This window comes from Myxine glutinosa, chromosome 11 (assembly GCF_964187855.1).
Source record: "Myxine glutinosa chromosome 11, kmMyxGlut1.1, whole genome shotgun sequence".
NCBI classification, from domain to species: domain Eukaryota; kingdom Metazoa; phylum Chordata; class Myxini; order Myxiniformes; family Myxinidae; genus Myxine; species Myxine glutinosa.
Window position 1 is genome coordinate 72,741,549 of NC_136271.1, and position 20,015 is coordinate 72,761,563.

The 20,015-nt window shown below is 44.5% G+C and overlaps 1 protein-coding gene across 4 annotated transcripts in view; it reads left to right on the forward strand.

Annotated features, from left to right (window-relative positions):
* The window catches only part of LOC137436766 (protein FAM83H-like), a 45,545-nt gene that overhangs the window by 316 nt on the left and 25,214 nt on the right, over positions 1 to 20,015 (forward strand). Inside the window, exon 1 of one of the 4 annotated variants that reach the window (XM_078786769.1) lies at positions 2,737 to 2,767. The exons of the other annotated variants lie outside the window; for them this stretch is intronic. The gene's annotated coding sequence lies outside the window, so the exon portion shown is untranslated. Of the gene's footprint in view, positions 1 to 2,736; positions 2,768 to 20,015 lie in introns of those variants that run through there. 4 annotated transcript variants of the gene reach the window in all.

Consider the following 20,015-nt stretch of genomic DNA (forward strand, 5'->3'; position numbering starts at 1 on the left):
GTGTGTGTGTGTGTGTGTGTGAAACTGTGTGTGTGTGTGTGGAACTGTGTGTGTGTGTGTGTGTGAAACTGTGTGTGTGTGTGAAACTGTGTGTGTGTGTGTGTGTGTGTGGAACTGTGTGTGTGGAACTGTGTGTGTGTGTGTGTGTGTGTGTGTGTGTGTGTGTGTGTGTGTGTGTGTGTGTGTGTGTGTGTGTGTGTGTGTGTGTGTGTAACTGTGTGTGTGTGTGTGTGTGTGTGTGTGACTGTGTGTGTGTGAGACTGTGTGTGTGTGAGACTGTGTGAGAGACACTGTGTGTGTGAGAGACACTGTGTGTGTGAGAGACACTGTGTGTGTGAGAGACACTGTGTGTGTGAGAGACACTGTGTGTGTGAGAGACACTGTGTGTGTGAGAGACACTGTGTGTGTGAGAGACACTGTGTGTGTGAGAGACACTGTGTGTGTGAGAGACACTGTGTGTGTGAGACACTGTGTGTGTGAGAGACACTGTGTGTGTGAGAGACACTGTGTGTGTGAGAGACTGTGTGTGTGAGAGACTGTGTGTGTGAGAGACACTGTGTGTGTGAGAGACTGTGTGTGTGAGAGACTGTGTGTGAGAGAGACTGTGTGTGAGAGAGACTGTGTGTGAGAGAGACTGTGTGTGAGAGAGACTGTGTGTGTGAGAGACTGTGTGTGTGAGAGACTGTGTGTGTGAGAGACTGTGTGTGTGAGAGACTGTGTGTGTGAGAGACTGTGTGTGTGAGAGACTGTGTGTGTGAGAGACTGTGTGTGTGAGAGACTTTGTGTGTGAGAGACTGTGTGTGTGAGAGACACTGTGTGTGTGAGAGACTGTGTGTGTGAGAGACTGTGTGTGAGAGACACTGTGTGTGTGAGAGACACTGTGTGTGTGAGAGACACTGTGTGTGTGAGAGACACTGTGTGTGTGAGAGACACTGTGTGTGTGAGAGACACTGTGTGTGTGAGAGACACTGTGTGTGTGAGACTGTGTGTGAGAGAGACTGTGTGTGAGAGAGACTGTGTGTGAGAGAGACTGTGTGTGTGAGAGACTGTGTGTGTGAGAGACTGTGTGTGTGAGAGACTGTGTGTGTGAGAGACTGTGTGTGTGAGAGACTGTGTGTGTGAGAGACTGTGTGTGTGAGAGACTGTGTGTGAGAGAGACTGTGTGTGAGAGAGACTGTGTGTGAGAGAGACTGTGTGTGAGAGAGACTGTGTGTGAGAGAGACTGTGTGTGTGAGAGACTGTGTGTGTGAGAGACTGTGTGTGTGAGAGACTGTGTGTGTGAGAGACTGTGTGTGTGAGAGACTGTGTGTGTGAGAGACTGTGTGTGAGAGAGACTGTGTGTGAGAGAGACTGTGTGTGTGAGAGACTGTGTGTGAGAGAGACTGTGTGTGAGAGAGACTGTGTGTGAGAGAGACTGTGTGTGTGAGAGAGACTGTGTGTGTGAGAGAGACTGTGTGTGTGTGAGAGACTGTGTGTGTGAGAGACTGTGTGTGTGAGAGACTGTGTGTGTGAGAGACTGTGTGTGTGAGAGACTGTGTGTGTGAGAGACTGTGTGTGTGAGAGACTGTGTGTGTGAGAGACTGTGTGTGTGAGAGACTGTGTGTGTGTGTGTGTGTGTGTGTGTGTGTGTGTGTGTGTGTGTGTGTGTGTGTGTGTGTGTGTGTGTGTGTGTGTGTGTGTTGCAATTAAAATTAACTGTTACATGCCGGTTTGATCCCGAGATTATTTTTCAGTGCAATTCAGTGTGGGGAGTTCGTAATCACATCGAGACATAGTCAGAGTTTTAACAAACAGGTGATTACCTGATAGTCTGTGGCTTTATGTCCTGAGTATTCTGTCTCTCATGGGAAGGGGCTGGAATAGTGGAGGGTTGAAGGAAATATGGGTGACCACAAGGTGAAGTTTGTTTTGTAATCCAAATTAAATGTTCAATTTCATTTGATTTTAATGAACTAGAACACCCGCTCCTTACAGGAGTGACAGGAAGGGTCATTCCTCTCTGGGGTATTTAAATTACAGTTGATCTGTGGTTGGGCCTCAAGAACATCTGGGGTGTGTTCATATACCAAGTTTCTTGTGGAGAGATCGCCAAGTGGTTGAAGCATTCGTTTCCGGAGCAAGCACTCCATTCAAAACCGTCAAGGAACGGCTGGCTTGGCAAGCGCTAGCTAGCTGCTTGGTAAATGAGCACACCCCCAACCCTTGTGGGGTACATAGATTACAGTAGATCTTCCTTTAGTTCTGTATCAGACAGACAGACAGACATACAGTCACCAAACAGACAGATAGACAGACACCAAATTGCATATTTTAGTATGATTGCCCTCGACAAAATCATCACCACATTGGCTCAAAATGTACCTTTTTGTTCTGAGGTTTGCTTCCGTTGACGTCATCATTTTTATGCAGCATGTGGCTGTGACTTAGCTTAACATCACTTCTTGTAAGGGTGAGGCATTGCCGTTGATGCAGTTCAACCTTCCAGTCACTCGAGAATTTAAACGATCTGTACGCTGTACCTACAAAACACGATCTCTTGTACTGAGCCCTTTATGTGATATGCGGTCTAACTCTTCCTGCTCCGTCTGTCCTTTGACCTTCACCGCCCCCATGGGGGTGGGAGGTCACATGTCCAACATCCAATCTTCCTCCCCGCCCCAATGCCCCAATTTCCTTTTTATTTTACCTACAGAATTGCCTCCATGAAACTGATCTGTCATGCTCTTCCCTCCGATCGTTGAAGGCCGCAGATCACCATCACCTCATGGTATCTCCCCTGCCAATCGAGCGATTTCTCTGTCCCTTCTCTTCTCGCAGCTTTCCTTATTTTACAGATTTGTATATGTTGGTCCATTTCCCCTTGTCCACCTGTTCCCTTCTCCCCTTTTAGTATGGCCACCTCCTGCTCTTTGTGCAGCTCTTCCATAAGCCTAACTTCCAAATGGAAATTGCCTCTTATTTAGGTATCGCTGATAATGGTTGCGTAACAAAATCAAGCCAAAGTAAATAAATCAGAATTGAGTTAAAAATGTGAGGATTTGGTTACACAGCTGGATTTTTAAGAGGTGAGATGTGACGAAGGTGAGTCCCTGGGAGTTGAAGTAAATTATAACAACACAACACAACTTTTGATAAGAGGGGTTCAAAGTTCAGGTTTAGAATCCAGTGGGACAACAATCAGTGTCATCTTCAAACATTTTGTTTTTTGAACTTCCAACTAATAACACCGAAGTTGTCCCACCATTGAAAAGTTGCTTCAGTGCACCTGGCTCAATTTGGTCGTGGGTGTGAGATACCATGGGCAGGGTCTTTCAGGGGCTCAAATGTTAATGTTTTTGTTTAAATCCTTATATACGTGGTAGTTTGCCAGTGAGGAAGTGCAATCATATTAAAAGATAATTGGGGGAGTACAGAATGTCAGAAAGCAAGTAAGGTTGCAGTTGGCTGGGACAAATGGGCAGGCAGGTAGAGACATGCATCATCGTAGTTAATGCACTCAGTTCCTAGGTGTCTGTGTCTCTATTCGTCTACTCAAGTCTTCCCATCTAGATCGCTCTGCCAGTCTGAATCGAAGGAAAAATGGAATGCAATTGAGAACTAGCATTACAGTACAAAAAAACCTTTCTTTTACCTGTAGTTGTATAGTCAGTCTGCTTGGCCTTGTGCGGGTATGAACTGTCTTTATCAGCATTTGATTGTTTTTGAAAAATGGAGTTCTGGGTGTGTCCCAGGAAAATGCAGAGCAAACGTTTATGGTATCGACTTCGGTCACCATGAAGGAATCCTTCCATTACTCAGAATAACTACTCCACATAGCTAAGGCCTACTGGACATGTCCTTGTTCTGAAATGCTTGCTGTGCTGCCGCACTTCTTCCTGTTCTACTTCAGATAAAGGACTCCTTATAGTTCAGCACTCTGGGCCATATTCAAAAGAGCAGCAGGTAATGGTCATTTGTCGTGACACAAAAGTTTTTTTTCAATGATCGGTTGATGTCGGCAGGTGTCTTCACATCTGGATCACCGTCTCTCCTTCTGATACCCAACACCCTCACACTTCTTTGGGAACGTCCGTCGTGACATACTGTTGCATCACTTGGGGATGCTCTTTTATTTGGTGCTAAGTTTTTGTGGTCACCTGCTGGATTGGTGGTGAGAATGTGACATCTTCAAGTTATCTAAAACTTCCTGTTTACCCACCATATGGGTGGGTGGGCATGAAATGTGAATTTGAAGTGGAGCTCAACTTCTTTGCTGAAAGCATATACAGACTTGGCATTTAATATGGAATATTTTTCTTTTCTTGACTTGGGTTTACTTTCTTAACTCAGTATATCAATCTGGTGAGTTTCTTTTACACTTTGGTGATTTATTTGTTAAAAGAACCATGTCACTGATTGTCTGTCGCAGCAAGAAGTCAACAACAGGATTATATCACAGGTGGCGTGGCAAAATGTACGGACAGGTGCATTTGATGATTGGCTTCACAGTCGGGTATACAAGGGTTGTTGCATTCTGTATTAGTGGAAAACAACTGCTGCACATCTCCAAAAGTTATTGCCGCTTCCTCTGGAGATGGTCCGTCAACTCGACAATGCTGTTTGTCATGGAGTGGTGGCTTTACGAAATTACGGCATGAAACAGCATGCTATTGCTCGGCAGTATGGCATCACTCAAGGTCAGGTGTCAAAGATCCTGAAACGAAATGCTCAGAGGGGTGTCCCTACTCCAATACCGAGGCCAGGACGTCCCCGCAGAAGCACAAGGAGGGATGATCGCCAGCTGCACCGGTTAGTCTGCAATGGCCGTACCAAGTCAGCTAATCGGCTTAGGGCTGAGTGGCAGCAACTGACAAATGTGCCTGTATCCAGAAGGCTAGTCAACCAACGACTGGTTCAAGCAGGCTATCGTGCCAGGCGTCCCCTGAGAAAGCCACGCCTGACCAGACAACACCACCAGCGCCGATTGCAGTGGGCCAGAGAGCACCGTCAATGGCAGCCAGGACACTGGAATCACGTGATCTTCAGTGACGAGTCTAGATTTCTGGTCTATCGTCAAGATGGCCGCGTCCGAGTGCGCAGACAAGTGCATGAAGCCTACAACAAAGATTGTATAGTGCCAAGAGTCCAAGCTGGAGGTGGTGGGGTGACCGTTTGGGCTGCTTTTCATGCTGGGGCAAAACTGACCTGGTTCTTCTGAATGGAAACCTGAACCAGTTCAAGTACAGGGCCATTCTGGAAGAAACATTGCTTCCATTTGCTCGTGCAGCCTTTCGAGGAAACTTTGTCTTCCAAGATGACAATGCACGGCCTCATCGTGCTCGCATGATCCAACACTTTCTTGCTGACCGTGGTGTAGAGCATATGGAGTGGCCTGCCATGTCCCTGGATATGAATCCGATACAGAAATTGTGGGCAGAATTAACGCGTCAAATCGACCACTTGGACCAGCAGCCGACCTCTGTGCATGAATTGCAGCAGGCTATTGTCACTGCATGGCAAGCGATTCCTGTCCAAACCTTGGCAAATCTCGTGAACAGCATGCCTCAACGTGTACGTGCTCTCCTGAATGCTCGTGGGGGGTACACGAAGTACTGAACTGTAATTTTACTGTCCGTAATCCCAGTCGTAATTTAACTTTTGTTTTTGTTGAAATTTTTTTTGGCTAATGTGCAAAAGAAAGAGATACTTCTGGAAAACGTACAGAAGTTTAACACAGTACTGTCCATGAATTGAGTTCGATATCAGTTTACATCACTTTCAAGGATCAATGTATTTGTTTCAAAATGTCAAATGTGGTTTTTGTTTCTTTTAAAGGTCACATTAACAAAATCTACAATAATTTCAACATAATTCCAATGAACTTTTGGTTCTAAGACATCTTGAAAAGTAAGTTCACCCCCACAAAAAAAATATTCCATATTAAATGCCAAGTCTGTATTTTAAGTGATAATTTTAATTATATATATATAACATACTGCATAGACAAATTAGATTTGTACTAGGTACTTGATAGATGTATTCATGTTGTACTACATACTTAATAGACATACTCAGGTGACCTATGTACTTTATAAAAGTCTGTCTGCTGTACCATCCTCGAGACATTGACCACTCCATCTACGTCTTTCTCCGACAACATGAACGAACTTTTAACCATTCATCCAAACTCTCTCTTTCTCATAGATGGAGATTTAAATTGTCACCATGCAAATTGGCTGGGTGTTGGTACCTCCCTCACTATGACGTCATCGTGATTGACGGTGGTATTATCATGGCATTTGTCCAGATCGTAGACCTTCAATAACCGTGTTCGTAGGACTCCTGATTGCTTAAACCAAGGGCCTCATGGTTGTGATGGGTGGGGCGTAAGACAATTTGTCCTGTTGGCAGATGGAACTTGTTGGTTCCAGATACAATCTGAGGTCCTCAACAATTACATTTAGAGATGTATCATTAACCAGTATATATTAGACAAAAGGATTAAAAGTCACTAAGTTGAGGGAACATCATTGTGTTGCCCTAACAAGCCCCCAAAGGGCGAATCCAGTCGGTAGCTTGGCTTTTCATCTGCTTGGTGAAAGCAATTGACCTTGACATCTTTGTACTGCTAAAGGCCCTTCTGCACTTGCAGTATCGACATCGTTGTGACAGTATTATCATGGAATTGCCCAGGTCAGAATTCATTAATCATGTGTTTATCTACAGTGCCTTCAGGAAGTATTCTCACCCCTTGACTTTTTCACATTTTGTTGTGTTACAGCCTGAATTAAAAATGGATCAAGTTGAGATTTTAAAACTTTGTTCTACACAGCCTGGTGTTGGCTTAGCGGTTAGGGTGCCGGCTTGGGATCCTAGGATCCTGGGTTCGAATCCCGATCGATCGCTGAATTAACGCCAGGGGGGTTGACTCAGCCTGTCATCCTTCCGAGGTCGGCAAATTGAGTACCAGCTTGCTGGGATGAATGATCACGGTGTGTACCCCGATTTAGAATAGGTACACCGTATCCCTGCGCATCGTAAGAGGCGACCAAGGGTTGGCGTCAGGAAGGGCATCCGGCCATAAAAACATTGCCTCAAACAGGGAACCATGATTGTCATGGGGCCCGCAAGGCTAACCCTCGCTCTAGCGGGGAAAAATTAAAACGATCATTCATTCATTTTTGTTCTACGCAGAAACCCCATAATGTTAAAGTGGAATTATTATTTTTTTAGAACTTTTTACAAAAGTATTTCGGATGATATACAGAAATGTCTTGTCATTAAGTATTCAACCCCTTTGCTATGACATTCCAAATTGAGCTCAGGTGCATCCAATTTCCTTTGATTAACGTTGAAATGTCTCCAACTTCATTGGAGTCCATCTGTGGCCAATTCAATTGATTGGACATGATTTAGAAAGAAACACACCTTTCTATGTAACGTCCCACAGTTGGCAGTGCATGTCAGAGCAGGAACTTTCCCAGGAAGTCCAAGGAACTGTCCATAGAACTCTGAGATAGAATTGCGAGGAGGAATAAATCTGGGGAAGGGTATAAAACAATTTCTAGAGTGTTGAAAGTTCCCAAGAGCAGAGTCAGTCCCATCATTAGGAAATGGAAATAATATGGAACTACCCAGACTCTTCCTAGAGCTGGCCGTCTGACCAAACAGAACAACCGGGCAAGAAGGATCATAGTCAGGGAGGTGAACCAGAATCCAATGACCACTGACAGAACTACAGAGTTCATTGGCTGAGATCGGAGAACCTGCCGGAAGGACAACAGTCTCTGTAACACGTCACAAATCTCGGCTTTATGGCCAGACGGAAGCCACTCCTGAGAAAAAGGCACATGACAGCACGCCTGGAGTTTGTAAAAAGGCACGTGAAAGACTCGAAGAGCATGAGGCAAAATATTCTGTGGTCTGAGACGAAAATTGAACTCTTTGGCCTGAATGCAAAGCACTATGTCTGGCGGAAATCAAGCACAGCTCATCAACCATCTAACACCATCCCTACCATGAAGCATTGTGGTGGCAGCATCATGCTATGGGGATGCTTTTCAGCAGCTGGGACTGGGAGACTTATAAGGATATGGGGAACCATGAATTGTGCCAAATACAGGCAAATCTTTAAGGAGACCTGCTTCAGAATGCAAAAGACCTCAGACTGTGGGGAATAATTCAAGTTCCAAAAAGACAATGGCCCCAAGCATACAGCCAAAGAAACACTGGAATGGCTTCAGAACAAGAACGTGAAAGTCCTTGAGTGGCCCAGCCAAAGCCCAGACTTGAATCCCATTGAGAATCTGAGGAAAGACTTGAAGATTGCTGTTCACCGACTGTCCCTATCAAACATGACAGAGGTTTTTTTATTTCATTTTATTTTATTTTGTATACAACATCGAGGCTCGTGGAAGAGCTAACATTAATGACAAAAAAACATAAAAGGACAGATAAAACATATAATAAAGGGAGTGGGAGACGAGATGGGGAGAGAGAGGGAAACACGCAAGTACAACAGTAGAGAACAGGGACATTGGGAGATCTATGAGAGGGAGAGGGTTGGGGGGAGGTGGGGCATGGGAAGGGGGTGGGTGGGAGAGGTATAAAACACATGGACACTGCCAGGACTTCCAGGAAAGAAGTCGGTATTTCAAAAAAGTGGATCTGGGGTGAATTAACGAGGGTAGAAAAGATCAAGGTTTTGGATGGGGGAAGATAAGAGATGGTGGTGAACAGCTGTTTTGAATACCTGGAGGGAGGAGTGGGATTGAAGAGAGTGAGGGAGTTTGTTCCAGAGGTGGGAGAAAAGAAGAATGAAAGAGTGAAGGTGAGCAGAGAGTCTTGATTTTGACAGTTTCACCACAAGAGGGTTGCTGGCAGAACTTGTGCGACCTGAAGGAATATTTGGGGGACGGAGCAAAGATCGAGCTGGGGGAGCTAGGCCGGATAGGAGTCGGTAGACGACAGAAAGACCACCGACCTGCCTGCTGTGAGTGAGTGAAAGGCCCTTGGAGTTAGCTTCATCGCGGGAGATTCCAATGAATCTGAAAGCTTTGGTTTCAACAGCGTGAAGCCGAGCTAGGTGTGAGAAAATCTGCAAAGAAGAATGGGAGTAACTTCCCATATCCAGATGTGCAAAAGCCGATACAGCCATACCCAAGGAGACTCGAAGCTGTCATCACTGTCAAAGGTGCTTCTACGAAGTATTGGCTCAATGGCTGAATACTAATGTAAATTAGTTGTTTTTGTATTTAATTTCCAATAAATTTCTAAAAACTTCTTAAAACATGTTTTTACTTTGTCATTTGGGGTATTTGTGTAGATCGGTGACAAAAAAAAGATTTGATCCATTTTTTAAATTCAGGCTGTATCACACCCAAAGGTGAAAAAGTCACCGGTTGTGAATACATTCTGTAGGCACTGTATGTATGTATATATATATATATATATATATATATATATATATATATATATATATATATATATATATATATATATGTCGTCGTCGTCGTCGTCGTCATCGTCGTCGCACTAAAATACGCAATTTGGTGTCTGTCTGCCTGTCTGACGATTTTTGACCGCGATACATTCGGTCGTTACTTTTCCAATCTCAACCAAACTTAACAGGACTAAGGGTCACACAATGAAGGTTGTAGCGAATTAATTTGCCCCCTTCCCAAGGGGGTTTTCTCCACCAAGGTGGTTTTCCCCACCAATGGGGTTGCGAACTCAGGTGTATATCCGTGTTAAGTTAGCTTTATCGTGGCGTTTTTTCAAGGCCGCTTCTAAAAAGTAACAACAACTGAATATAATAGCATAATATTAAATTGTTACAAAACAATATTAATAGTTATATTAATAATATTCTGTCTCCCCAAGGGGTTTTTCCTCCTTGAACAAATGCCTTGTTAACATGTATAACTAGCTTATCATGCCGCTCGTCACAGTCCACACATTTTGATTTATATCTGTACCTGATCGCCAGTGCCTTCTGTTTTTAGCTCACCTGGAACGAAGTTCTGCGGAGCTTATGCGATGGCGTCATCAGTCCGTCAGTCTGTAAACACTTGCAACTTCTTCTCCAAAACCGCTGATGGGACTGTGACCAAACTTGGCACAAATATTATGTTTGTTGTGTTGTGACTAAAGTTTGTTCACCGCATTAAAAAAAATCGGGGTCTAAGGGGGTATACTGGGGTCAAATTGGATCCACATTTAACGCCCCAAAATAGGAATTTGCTTTTTCCTCTGAAACTACACACACTGTTTCGATGAAACTTGACCACAACTTTCATCACCTGCGATGTACCAAAGTTTGTTCACGGAATTTAAAATAAAGATCTGGCCTCCCCCCCCCCCCCCCCCCCCCCCAATAGGTATTTGCTTTCTTCTAAGAAACTACACATAAAATTCCAATGAAACTTGACCACTACATTCCGTTCATCACCCATGATATACCAACGTTTGTTCCTGGAATTTAAAAAGGCGGTCTATGTGGGCGGAAGGCGGAAGGCGGAGGGTGGCCGGGGAGGTTGCCCCCCAAAATAGCTATTTTTACGGCGTAGCCCATAGGGAAAAGCCATCTAAAACAGTGTTTGTCCATCTATGTATGTATGTATGTATGTCCCTTCAAACGTGTACCAATCAGAGCTGAGGATCTGGTCACGTGACAGGGCAATGTGATTATGTCTGATGTCATTACGGGGTACGGTGGCTGACTCTCCACACTCCGCCATTTTGACTTATATGCCGTTCATGCCGAACATATCGTTGAATCTGTCATATATCACAATCGCCATGCTCTACCTTTACGGTTTTTCATTCAGTGTGAAACGCAAACAAACCGATTGTTAAAATGATCATGAAATATCGAAAGCATCGGCGTTATGTCTCTTCCAACAATGCGGTACATACCCAACCCTTTTGGGGTATAATCTAGATTACAGTAGATCTTCCCTTAGTTCTGTAAGTAAAACTTACCTCACAGATGTCTGGATTCCTCTAAATTTCTTTGTTTAATGTTATAAACAACATTAGCGTCTGTTTAAAAAGCTAATATGTGTTTGTGGTTTATAATATTTTACAAGCCCGGCTACGCCACTGTTAGACTTTCTGTCTTGTTTTTGTTTGTTTAAAGTCTTATGATTACATTAGTATGATTGTACATGCTTCCCTATCTTCTAGCAACCATTGAAATTGGTTAAAAATGCCATGATACGTTTAAAATACCTTTAGTCAGTGTAGTATACTGCTTTATTCTACCAGGTGAGCACCCAGGGGTATTGTCCCTATGTTTTTGGTTTGCATTAGCGGAAACAAATGTGTGGCAGACATGTTTGTTTCTTGCTGATGATGCAGTGTTTGCCGAGTGAGACCTGATCTGTGTTTGATGCTCTCCATTAAAGTCAGGAGCTACTATTACGACATGAACTGACGATTATGATCCTCATTGGTTAGATTTTTGAACGGTATGCCGTCCTGACGAGAACAAATAAGCTCTTTTGGGGGGGGGGGGGGGGGGGGCGTGGTGTTGAAGTCATGGGGTCTCACTCCTTGTAGGAGGGGTCCAATTGTATGGCCATGCATTCTTGTCTTCTGGGGTTATGATGTTTGTGTTTTGATTGACCATGTGCTTCAGCCTTCAGGCGATGCTGTGGTCTGTGCATGTGTGGGATTTCTTATCTAGTGGAGATCGGGATGAGCACCCGTCACGCTCCACAGATTTTGATATGTATCACGTGCACACCTTGGTGATGCCTAGGCTTGTCCCACTGTTCTCATCCTCATTCCTACCGCCCCACTTCCCCCCTACTAAATTTATGTTTATAATAAACTATTAGAATGAATTAACGTGGTATTGATGTAGCTGTAGCACAGGTTTGATGGGCCAAATGGCCTCCTCAAGTGTCGGGTATCTTAGGGATACATAGAGCATCAAAATTAAAGTCGATGGAAACAGCAAAATTGTTACCTCTGCCACCGAAGGTGGGGGAGGTTATGCTTTCACCCCTGTCTGTTTTTGAACAGGATATCTCAAAAAGCTGTAGACATATTATGACAAACCTTGTGACAAAAACATATGACAAAAAAGCTGTAGACAAACCTGGATGAGTTGGTTAGGTAACAAGAACAAGCCAATTAGATTTTGGTTCAGGCCACAATGCAGATCCGGCCTATCGGTGGGATACCTAACGTAGTCAGGCAGCTTAGGACCGGATTTGAGATGGATATGGACGTTCCAGACAAAAGCGCCAATTTTTTCCCACATGTTACCCATTACCGTAGCTTTCCATTTTTGATAGGAACCACTTCCTCCGAATACATTACGGCGGCCATCTTGGTTTTTCAAGATGGCCGCCATGTAAAAACCTATATACCAATATCTCAGCTTCTAAGCTACTTAGGATCACAATCTTGGTGTCTAAACATACTGCGTTTTCTGGGTCAAGGAATACAACTATACCATTTAGAAAAGCAACAGGCGATTTTTATGAACACAAAAAAGAAACAACATAAAAATTGAAAAAAAAACAAAAAACGGAATTCTGTTAATGTACTACAGTCACTGAAATTACTGCAAGGACTGTAACTATATCAACTGCAACTGTAACGGTATATTGTCATCACACACTGCTGCACATGCATTTTATTCCCAGCCTACTTCTCACAGTGACAACTGCAGAGTTCAATGCACTTCCAATGTGCCTTTCTGCATGCGCATCTAGCACCACATCCACTTTGAATCTTGCAGCTACATTTGACTAGTTTACTGCAGGCCTTGGAGACCACAGGTAACATGTTCCACACAGGAACCCATGAATTGCTGTCCTAATCGAGAGTCCAGCCCCAACCTTCTGGAGTAGGTGCGTGTTGTTCAATATGCTCACTGGTGCACCATATTCCTGCCTGATATGCAACTCGCTCTGTGTGCTGCAACAGTGCATCCTGTGTTGGTGGAAGTCTCTCCATTGTCTTCCCCTTCTGGCAATTCCATGCTTGATAATAGCTGCAGTAGCTGCCTTCTCATAGAAAAGGGGCAAGAGCTCTGTAAGGGTGGTGTGCTGATCTGCTGATGCATCTTGCTTGGAGGCATGGAATGCTGACCAGGTAATCGTGTCACCTTTTTCAACTTCATCTTTCTCCATCTGTTGTCTAGCATTCTCCAGCCAGCTTTTCTCCTTCAATCGTGCGCCTACGAGTTGTCCGTCTTTTGGTGCTGATGCATTTGACAGTTATGGGACTGGCAATTTTGCTGTCTTCAAAGCCACAGCTGGCACTGTGGTGAAGCTGTCTAGCAACTGGTGATTCTTCTTGGTATCAGCCAAAGGCAGTCTGATCTCGTTCTGCTTCTCTGAAAAATTAGACGAAGTGGGAAACTGAAACAGACTGATGCCTATGCCATGAAATGACCCCTTAGCGGTTGTACTTGAAGGATTGTGTTCCAAGTTGTCAAGTGCACCAACAGTAAACAGTCCACGTTGCAGCTGAGCAGGAACCACAGCTCCTTTGTCCTGAAAGTTCTTACAGACAGCAGTCGCAAGCTGGCTCTCAAGCCGAATAACTCTGTCATAGCTTGCACTGAGACCCAAGCCATATAGCTGTGTGATGATCTTTTTCGACCTGGTCTCTGTGTGAATCTTCATTCTGATGTACAGCGGCAATGGTGGTCCCCTATCCAGGGAATGCCGACGCTTAGCAGAAGTCGACGCATGTTTCTTGAAGTTGAAGAGAATGGTCTGAGAGACTGTGAGGTTTACCTTCGAGTCTTTCAGGTCAGCACCATTCAACAGCATAGACACAAGGGTCTTGAGAGTATATGGCACTGATCCTTGTTGACAACCAGAAGGAAATTTGCCATCAAAGTGGAAACCTTTGTAGCTGACAATATCTTTGTGCACTATCTTGGCAGCCTTAGCCAGCAGTAGTGCATCACCTTCATAATCGCATGCCATGGCTTGCTTTAGCATTTGCTGCATACCATGTTCATACCAGAACCTTATTTTTGCCATCACTTTGCTCTTGTGCTTGCAGGAAGTATGCTAGTACTTTCTCCTTGAATCGGGTTCTGTTGGTCTCCTTATCAACACCAAGGTATCGTACGTGGTTTTCATACAGCTGATGCAAGACCAAAAATTTGAAGTTGAAGGTCCCATCTTCCACACAGTTTTCTACATGAGTAAAGAGCTCCACAAGTGCTCTTGCCTTTATCTTCTTTTCCTCAGAAGAGCCTCCCGATTCCTGCTCATTTTGCCGCATCAGTGAACTGTAGCGATTCCGTAGTGATTCCTTAGTTCTGTTAAGCACTGCAGATGATATGCAGCTCGGTAGCCATCTGTCTTATGGTCTCATCAGCTCCAAGTGTTCTAAATTCATGTAGGTGTCCATCCTCTCGATGACAAAACAGACAGACCATTTTGTCAATCGACTGGCGCCGAGGCCGTTTAATCCCAGAAGTGCTGCTCTCTGCAGCGTCATCCTTGTTACGCTTTTTTGTAGCTCTCTCCAACTTCTCTTTGCTGAACTTGACATAGCAAGATTTGTGCTATGCACCCTGGTTTTGGACCAGTTCACCTACAGTCATGTCTTCTCCAAAGTTAAGCACCACTGGCAATGTGCCCAGGGCTCTGAAAGAATTAACGTTATTCAGTTATTGTCCCCGTTTCTTTGTGCATTGAGTGGGCATTTCAGAAGCTCTGTAGTCTTTTTTTGACAGATCAAGCACATGTTCCAATCCATCATGCTAGTCAACCTGAAAATAAATGAAATTATTAATTTCTTATGAAATAATCATCCTATAAAACATGTCACTTAACTTCTCCATCTGTTTTACTTGTTTTTCTTTCCACTATGTTGATAGACTTGTTCTGCCTGAAAAACAAACAAACTGAAAATAACCAAGCCTTGTTTTATTTTTGACCAAATAACCAATCTGACACTATCCTAAATTGTAGAGTTGTATTCCTTGACCCTGAAAATGTATGTTTAGACACCAGGATTATGATCCTAAGTGGCTTAGAAGCTGAGATATTGAAAGATATGTTTTTACATGGCAGCCATTTTGAAAATCCAAGATGGCCGCCATAATGTATTCGGAGGGAGTGTTTCCTACCATAAATGGAAAGCAAAACTATGGGAAGCATGTGGGGAAAATTTAGCGCTTTTGTCCAGAACATCCACATCCATTTGCTAAGCTGCCTGACTAAAGCTGTTCATCCTGGCGGAGGTATGCGCTCTATCTAGTTGTAGGCTGTTGACAGCCGAGGCATTGCAAAGATCTGACTTTAAGCTTTATGAACAAATAATAGCCAGTAAGTGAAGGTAGAGGAATGTTTATGCGAGACCTAAGGTGATAATAACTTCAAAGGTCAGTAAGGTAGGGTTGTTACACTTCAGGAGTGCAAATTTTAGAGGTAATTCAAATTGGTAAAATTGGACACACAAGTTCAGTAAAAAGAGAATCCGTTCAGAAAACGAAAGACTATCATCTAATGTCTGACTAGACGAACACCTTGCTTGGAGACTAATGCCTCTTTAATGAGTTGGGTTCCTGAGGAATGCTGATGGATGAGAATCTACCTGTACCTGTCGGCATTCATCAATTTTGCCAAAATCACTGGCTGAGATTTCGCCCCAAAACTTGTACGGACCCGCCACCATACTTGGCTACAGGTGTCGTACATTGACTCTGATAATGTTGTTTTCTCTACCATTAAATAAATTGTCATTGATTGTTGCTAAAACATGTTTATATATATATACAAAAAGAGAACTGAAGTTTGATTTAATCTACTTCTTTCCTGCATGCCAATTAAGAGCACTTTGTGCTAATGTGTACTGTAGCTTGCTTCTCTCAAGGTACCTAACTGCATTACCTGTATATACAGCAAGGTCATTAGTAAGACCTTTACTTGACCATCATCTGTCACAGAAGAAACACACATTTGGGCAATCAACTTTCGGGCAATCAACAATGCTTTCGAAGTTAAGTAATTTTTCACAATTGTGTTTTTGTCGAAACTGTATTTATCTTTCGGTGTGTGTACCTATAGTGTGTCCTTAGTAAGATTTTATCGGTCTTAATTTTTCATACCTGTATACAAAATCGTTGGTTAATTCGTGTCGCGTCTTTTGAGGCCTAGTAGGCTACCGTGTCCTACCTTGAGGCTTTGTTGTTCTCTCAGCGGTCCGTCGATTGTGCTGCAATTACTTTCGTTCTCTGTTTTTGTCCCAGTCTTTCACCCCATACGTCCATGTTTAAAATGTCAACTCAAAAAAAAAAAGAAAAACCAAAATAATTATTTCCTTCTCTGTTCTTATTCGTTGTTCTTATTCGTTTATTCGTTGTTCTTATTTGTTCGTTCGTTCTTCGATCACGTGTTTCACCCCCATTTCCATTTTCCATTTCCCCAGATAGTTTTCACTGCTCAATTTAAAAATGTTTAAACTTTCCCCTGAAGTACTGTAGTGGGGCAACTTATCATAACAATTGTGCATTTTGTGAGGAAAGCACCAAATTTGGCACACTAGTAGACTATCATATTATGAAAAGATCTGGATATTGGGCCATCTCAGATTCAGAGATTTGATTTTTGCAACATTTCGATTCGATTGGGGATCGAAGAGAACACCTTCTTCGTCTTCTGTACAGTGAAGTTGCCAGCCCTGAATTCTCTGGCTACATCTGGGTGCTTCATTGGGAGTGCAACCATGTCCCTCAGGTGAACAGGGACCCACCTGGCATAGTGTGTGTGGTCTAAGGCATGGAACCATGGGACCAGTTCCGTCAGGGCATCGAGGTACATCGTGAATGAAGCCTGCCGCAGAGAACGCACGTAGACCAGTACCAACATCTCTAGTTCCAGCACAGTTGCCCAGTACTGAAAGTTGGGAATGTCTTCTCCTCTCTGGTGACACCAGTCTTCGAACTCAGGCAGGTCTTCTGCATCATCAGCATATGTCATACAGTGGCGTTCATACGCACTGTGTTGCAGGATGTGCAGTGCTGCTGCAGTGATTTGATGAGCTCTTCTTGTGCGGGTGACGTGGGCAGCTCGCAGGAAGGAGTCGGCCATCCCTGGCGTTGCAATCTCCGCTTGCAAATCTGCAAATCTTGCAAAAATCAAATCTCTGAATCTGAGATGGCCCAATATCCAGATCTTTTCATAATATGATAATCTACTAGTGTGCCAAATTTGGTGCTTTCCTCACAAAATGCACAATTGTTATGCTATATTTAGCTTAGCTGCCGGACTACTGTATTGTCATATATTATAACACCTTTTTCTTCTTCTTCTTCTATAAAAGGATGCTTTCGACTTGCTCACCAAACATATTCATTCCAAAAAAAAATTCCATCTCTTACAGTTCCTCTTTTCTACATTCCCGAAACTCTCCTGCACTCCACCCCTCCTCCAGCATCCTCAAATATATTGTTACGGAACCCAACGTCGGCCTCTGTTCCCCTTATCGAGGGGGGATTAATCCCCTCGTCTATGACTGGCCGACGTGGTCCCTGACGCTGCACAGCTCCCTCCGGAAAGGCAGGTGCGCAACCCCGTTCGCGTCCGCAGACAGATGTTAATTGCCGAGCGGTTTAGCAACCGCGGCACGAACCATTTAACAGAAACTAAACCCGATCCTTAAACGTTGGCCAAAATCGCGCCACAGGTATTCAATGAGGGAAAAGACGAGGATGAAATGGATGTGAAGAAGAAGAAGAAGAAGACAAAAGTAAGAAGAACAAATATGATTTATTACTATTATTTACAGTAAAAAAACTTACAGTAAAGTAAAGTAAAGTAAAGAAAATTTACAGTAAAGAAACCAAGGAAGGAGGAAGGATAATAAAATAAAGACAGAAAGGAGTAAGGAGACACAGTGCAAATATTTAGCTTACCTATAAACAGTTTTACTTAACCCAGGACAAGACACACAAAACAGACGACAATCAAACTCACACGAATGGGGAATGGAAGCAGGAACGAATGGCTGGAAGGAGAGGAAGGTTCAGCTGGACGCTGGCTGGAGCTTGATCCCGCACGGGACGTCGGGCTGGACCTCGACGGCCACCGATGCCACCGCAATCTGGTTCCTGCGTAGCAGCGGGTCGAAGCTGCGTGGTCTCAAAGCTGCGTGGTGGATTCAAAGCTGCGTGGTGGACTCGAAGCTCATCTCCCTCCTGCCGCATCTCCCTCGTGGGGGCGTTGCGTGACGGGTTCTCTCTCTGCAGAACTGCTCGTGGGGATCCCTTACTCATCTTTCGTATCTCATCTGAGGTGGGGGCGTCCCGCCGCGGGTGATATTGACCACACCCTCCAACCTTTGCGAACCTCCCCCAGCGTTCTCTCCCCGCCCTCTCAAGCCAAACCCCCTGTACTTGGTTGGTTGGCAAGGGCTCTCCTGGCTCCACCCTCTGATGACGAGGTGGAGACACGCCTTTCTTCTCCGAGCTTACCTCGTGGCTAATGGAGGGCGAATGCAGTTGGCAATCGAGGCTTTGGGAATGGGGGGCTTTGGGAATGAAAGGGAATCTACCTTATTTGAATTTGATGCAATGCAGTGTCAACTAGTGGGAACAGAGCCTTCAACTACATAGAATAAGGAGATAACTATTTAAGAGGGTATATGATTGGCTACGTGTATGTATATGGAGTAACTAAGGAGGACGACCTTTGACCTTTACACACAACACGGAGGGTGATATTTACAACAATTCTCATGACACAACAAAAAAAAAAAACACAGGATTCTCAAATCCGCAACAGTATTTTTGACTCGAAGGTCACAAGAAACTCATTTTGCAATAAATGTTCGTTTTCCATTAATCGTACACTTTCTAAAATCCAATCTCACCCCTCCCCTCCAAATCTCCCCCATCACCCCTCCCCTCCAAATCTACCCCCTTGCCCCTCCCCTCCAAATCTTCCCCCATCACCCATATCTTTCAAATCTTCCCCCTTGCCCTTCCCCTCCAAATCCTTCCCATCACCCATCCCTTTCAAATCTCCCCCCTTGCCCCTTCCCTCCTAAAATCCCCCCACACCCCTCCCCTCCAAGACTCTCCCTCGCCCCTCCCCTCCTAGACTCCCCTCTCACCCCTCCTCCTCAAAGCGTCCTCCCCGCTTCTTCCCCCTTCCAACTTTCACCTTCATCTCCCCCAACCTGCTGCTCTTCTTCTGCTCCAATCGGCTCATCTGATCATGTGCTTGTTAAAGTGGACATCTCTCTGACCATTCTCAGAGAGCCTCCTCAGCGTCGACGAGCCTGGCATTTCACTCAGGCCAACTGGCACGGTCTTCAAGCAGCCATCAATCATCTGGACTGGTCTCCCATCTCTACCACCTCTACCATCAACTCATCCTGGGAATTCTTCCAAAGTAAATTGCTCTCTCTCATGCACAGATTTATCCCATCTCGTCTTCAGTTGTCATACCCTTCCTCCCGTCCATGGTACACGGAATCTTGTGGTGAGGCTGTTGCCCAGAAACAACTTGCCTTCGTCTCCTGGAAAGCAAATCCAACGGAAGGAAATCTCATTCCTTTCACAAAGCCCGAAACAAGTGTGTGTCCACCCTCAGGAGAGCCAGGAAACGATATCCCTCCGTTCTCAAGACCAAACTCTCTTGTCTGCCTCCCTCTTCCAAATCCTGGTGGCGTCTGGTCAAATCTGTTTCTGGTGTTTGTTCCCCCTCCATCCCCTCCCTCACCTCAAACGGCTACACAGCTGACTCTGCACGTGAAAAAGCTGAATGCCTCAACTCTGTGTTTGCCTCTAAATCTTGAGTCCCAAACCCATCCCTCTCTGTACCCACCGTACCCAGTCATACCTAGCTGCTCCTGGACTCTGTGTCCTTTCCTCCTGACAATGTGGAAAAGTTTCTGTCAACCCTCGACTCTGATTCTGCAACTGGACCTGACGGCATCAGCCCACGGGTCCTAAAATCCTGTTCTTCCGCTCTTTCACTCCCTCTCTCTGTTCTCTTCACCCTCTCTTTTGCTCAAGGTCATCTGCCATCTGCTTGGAAATCAGCCAA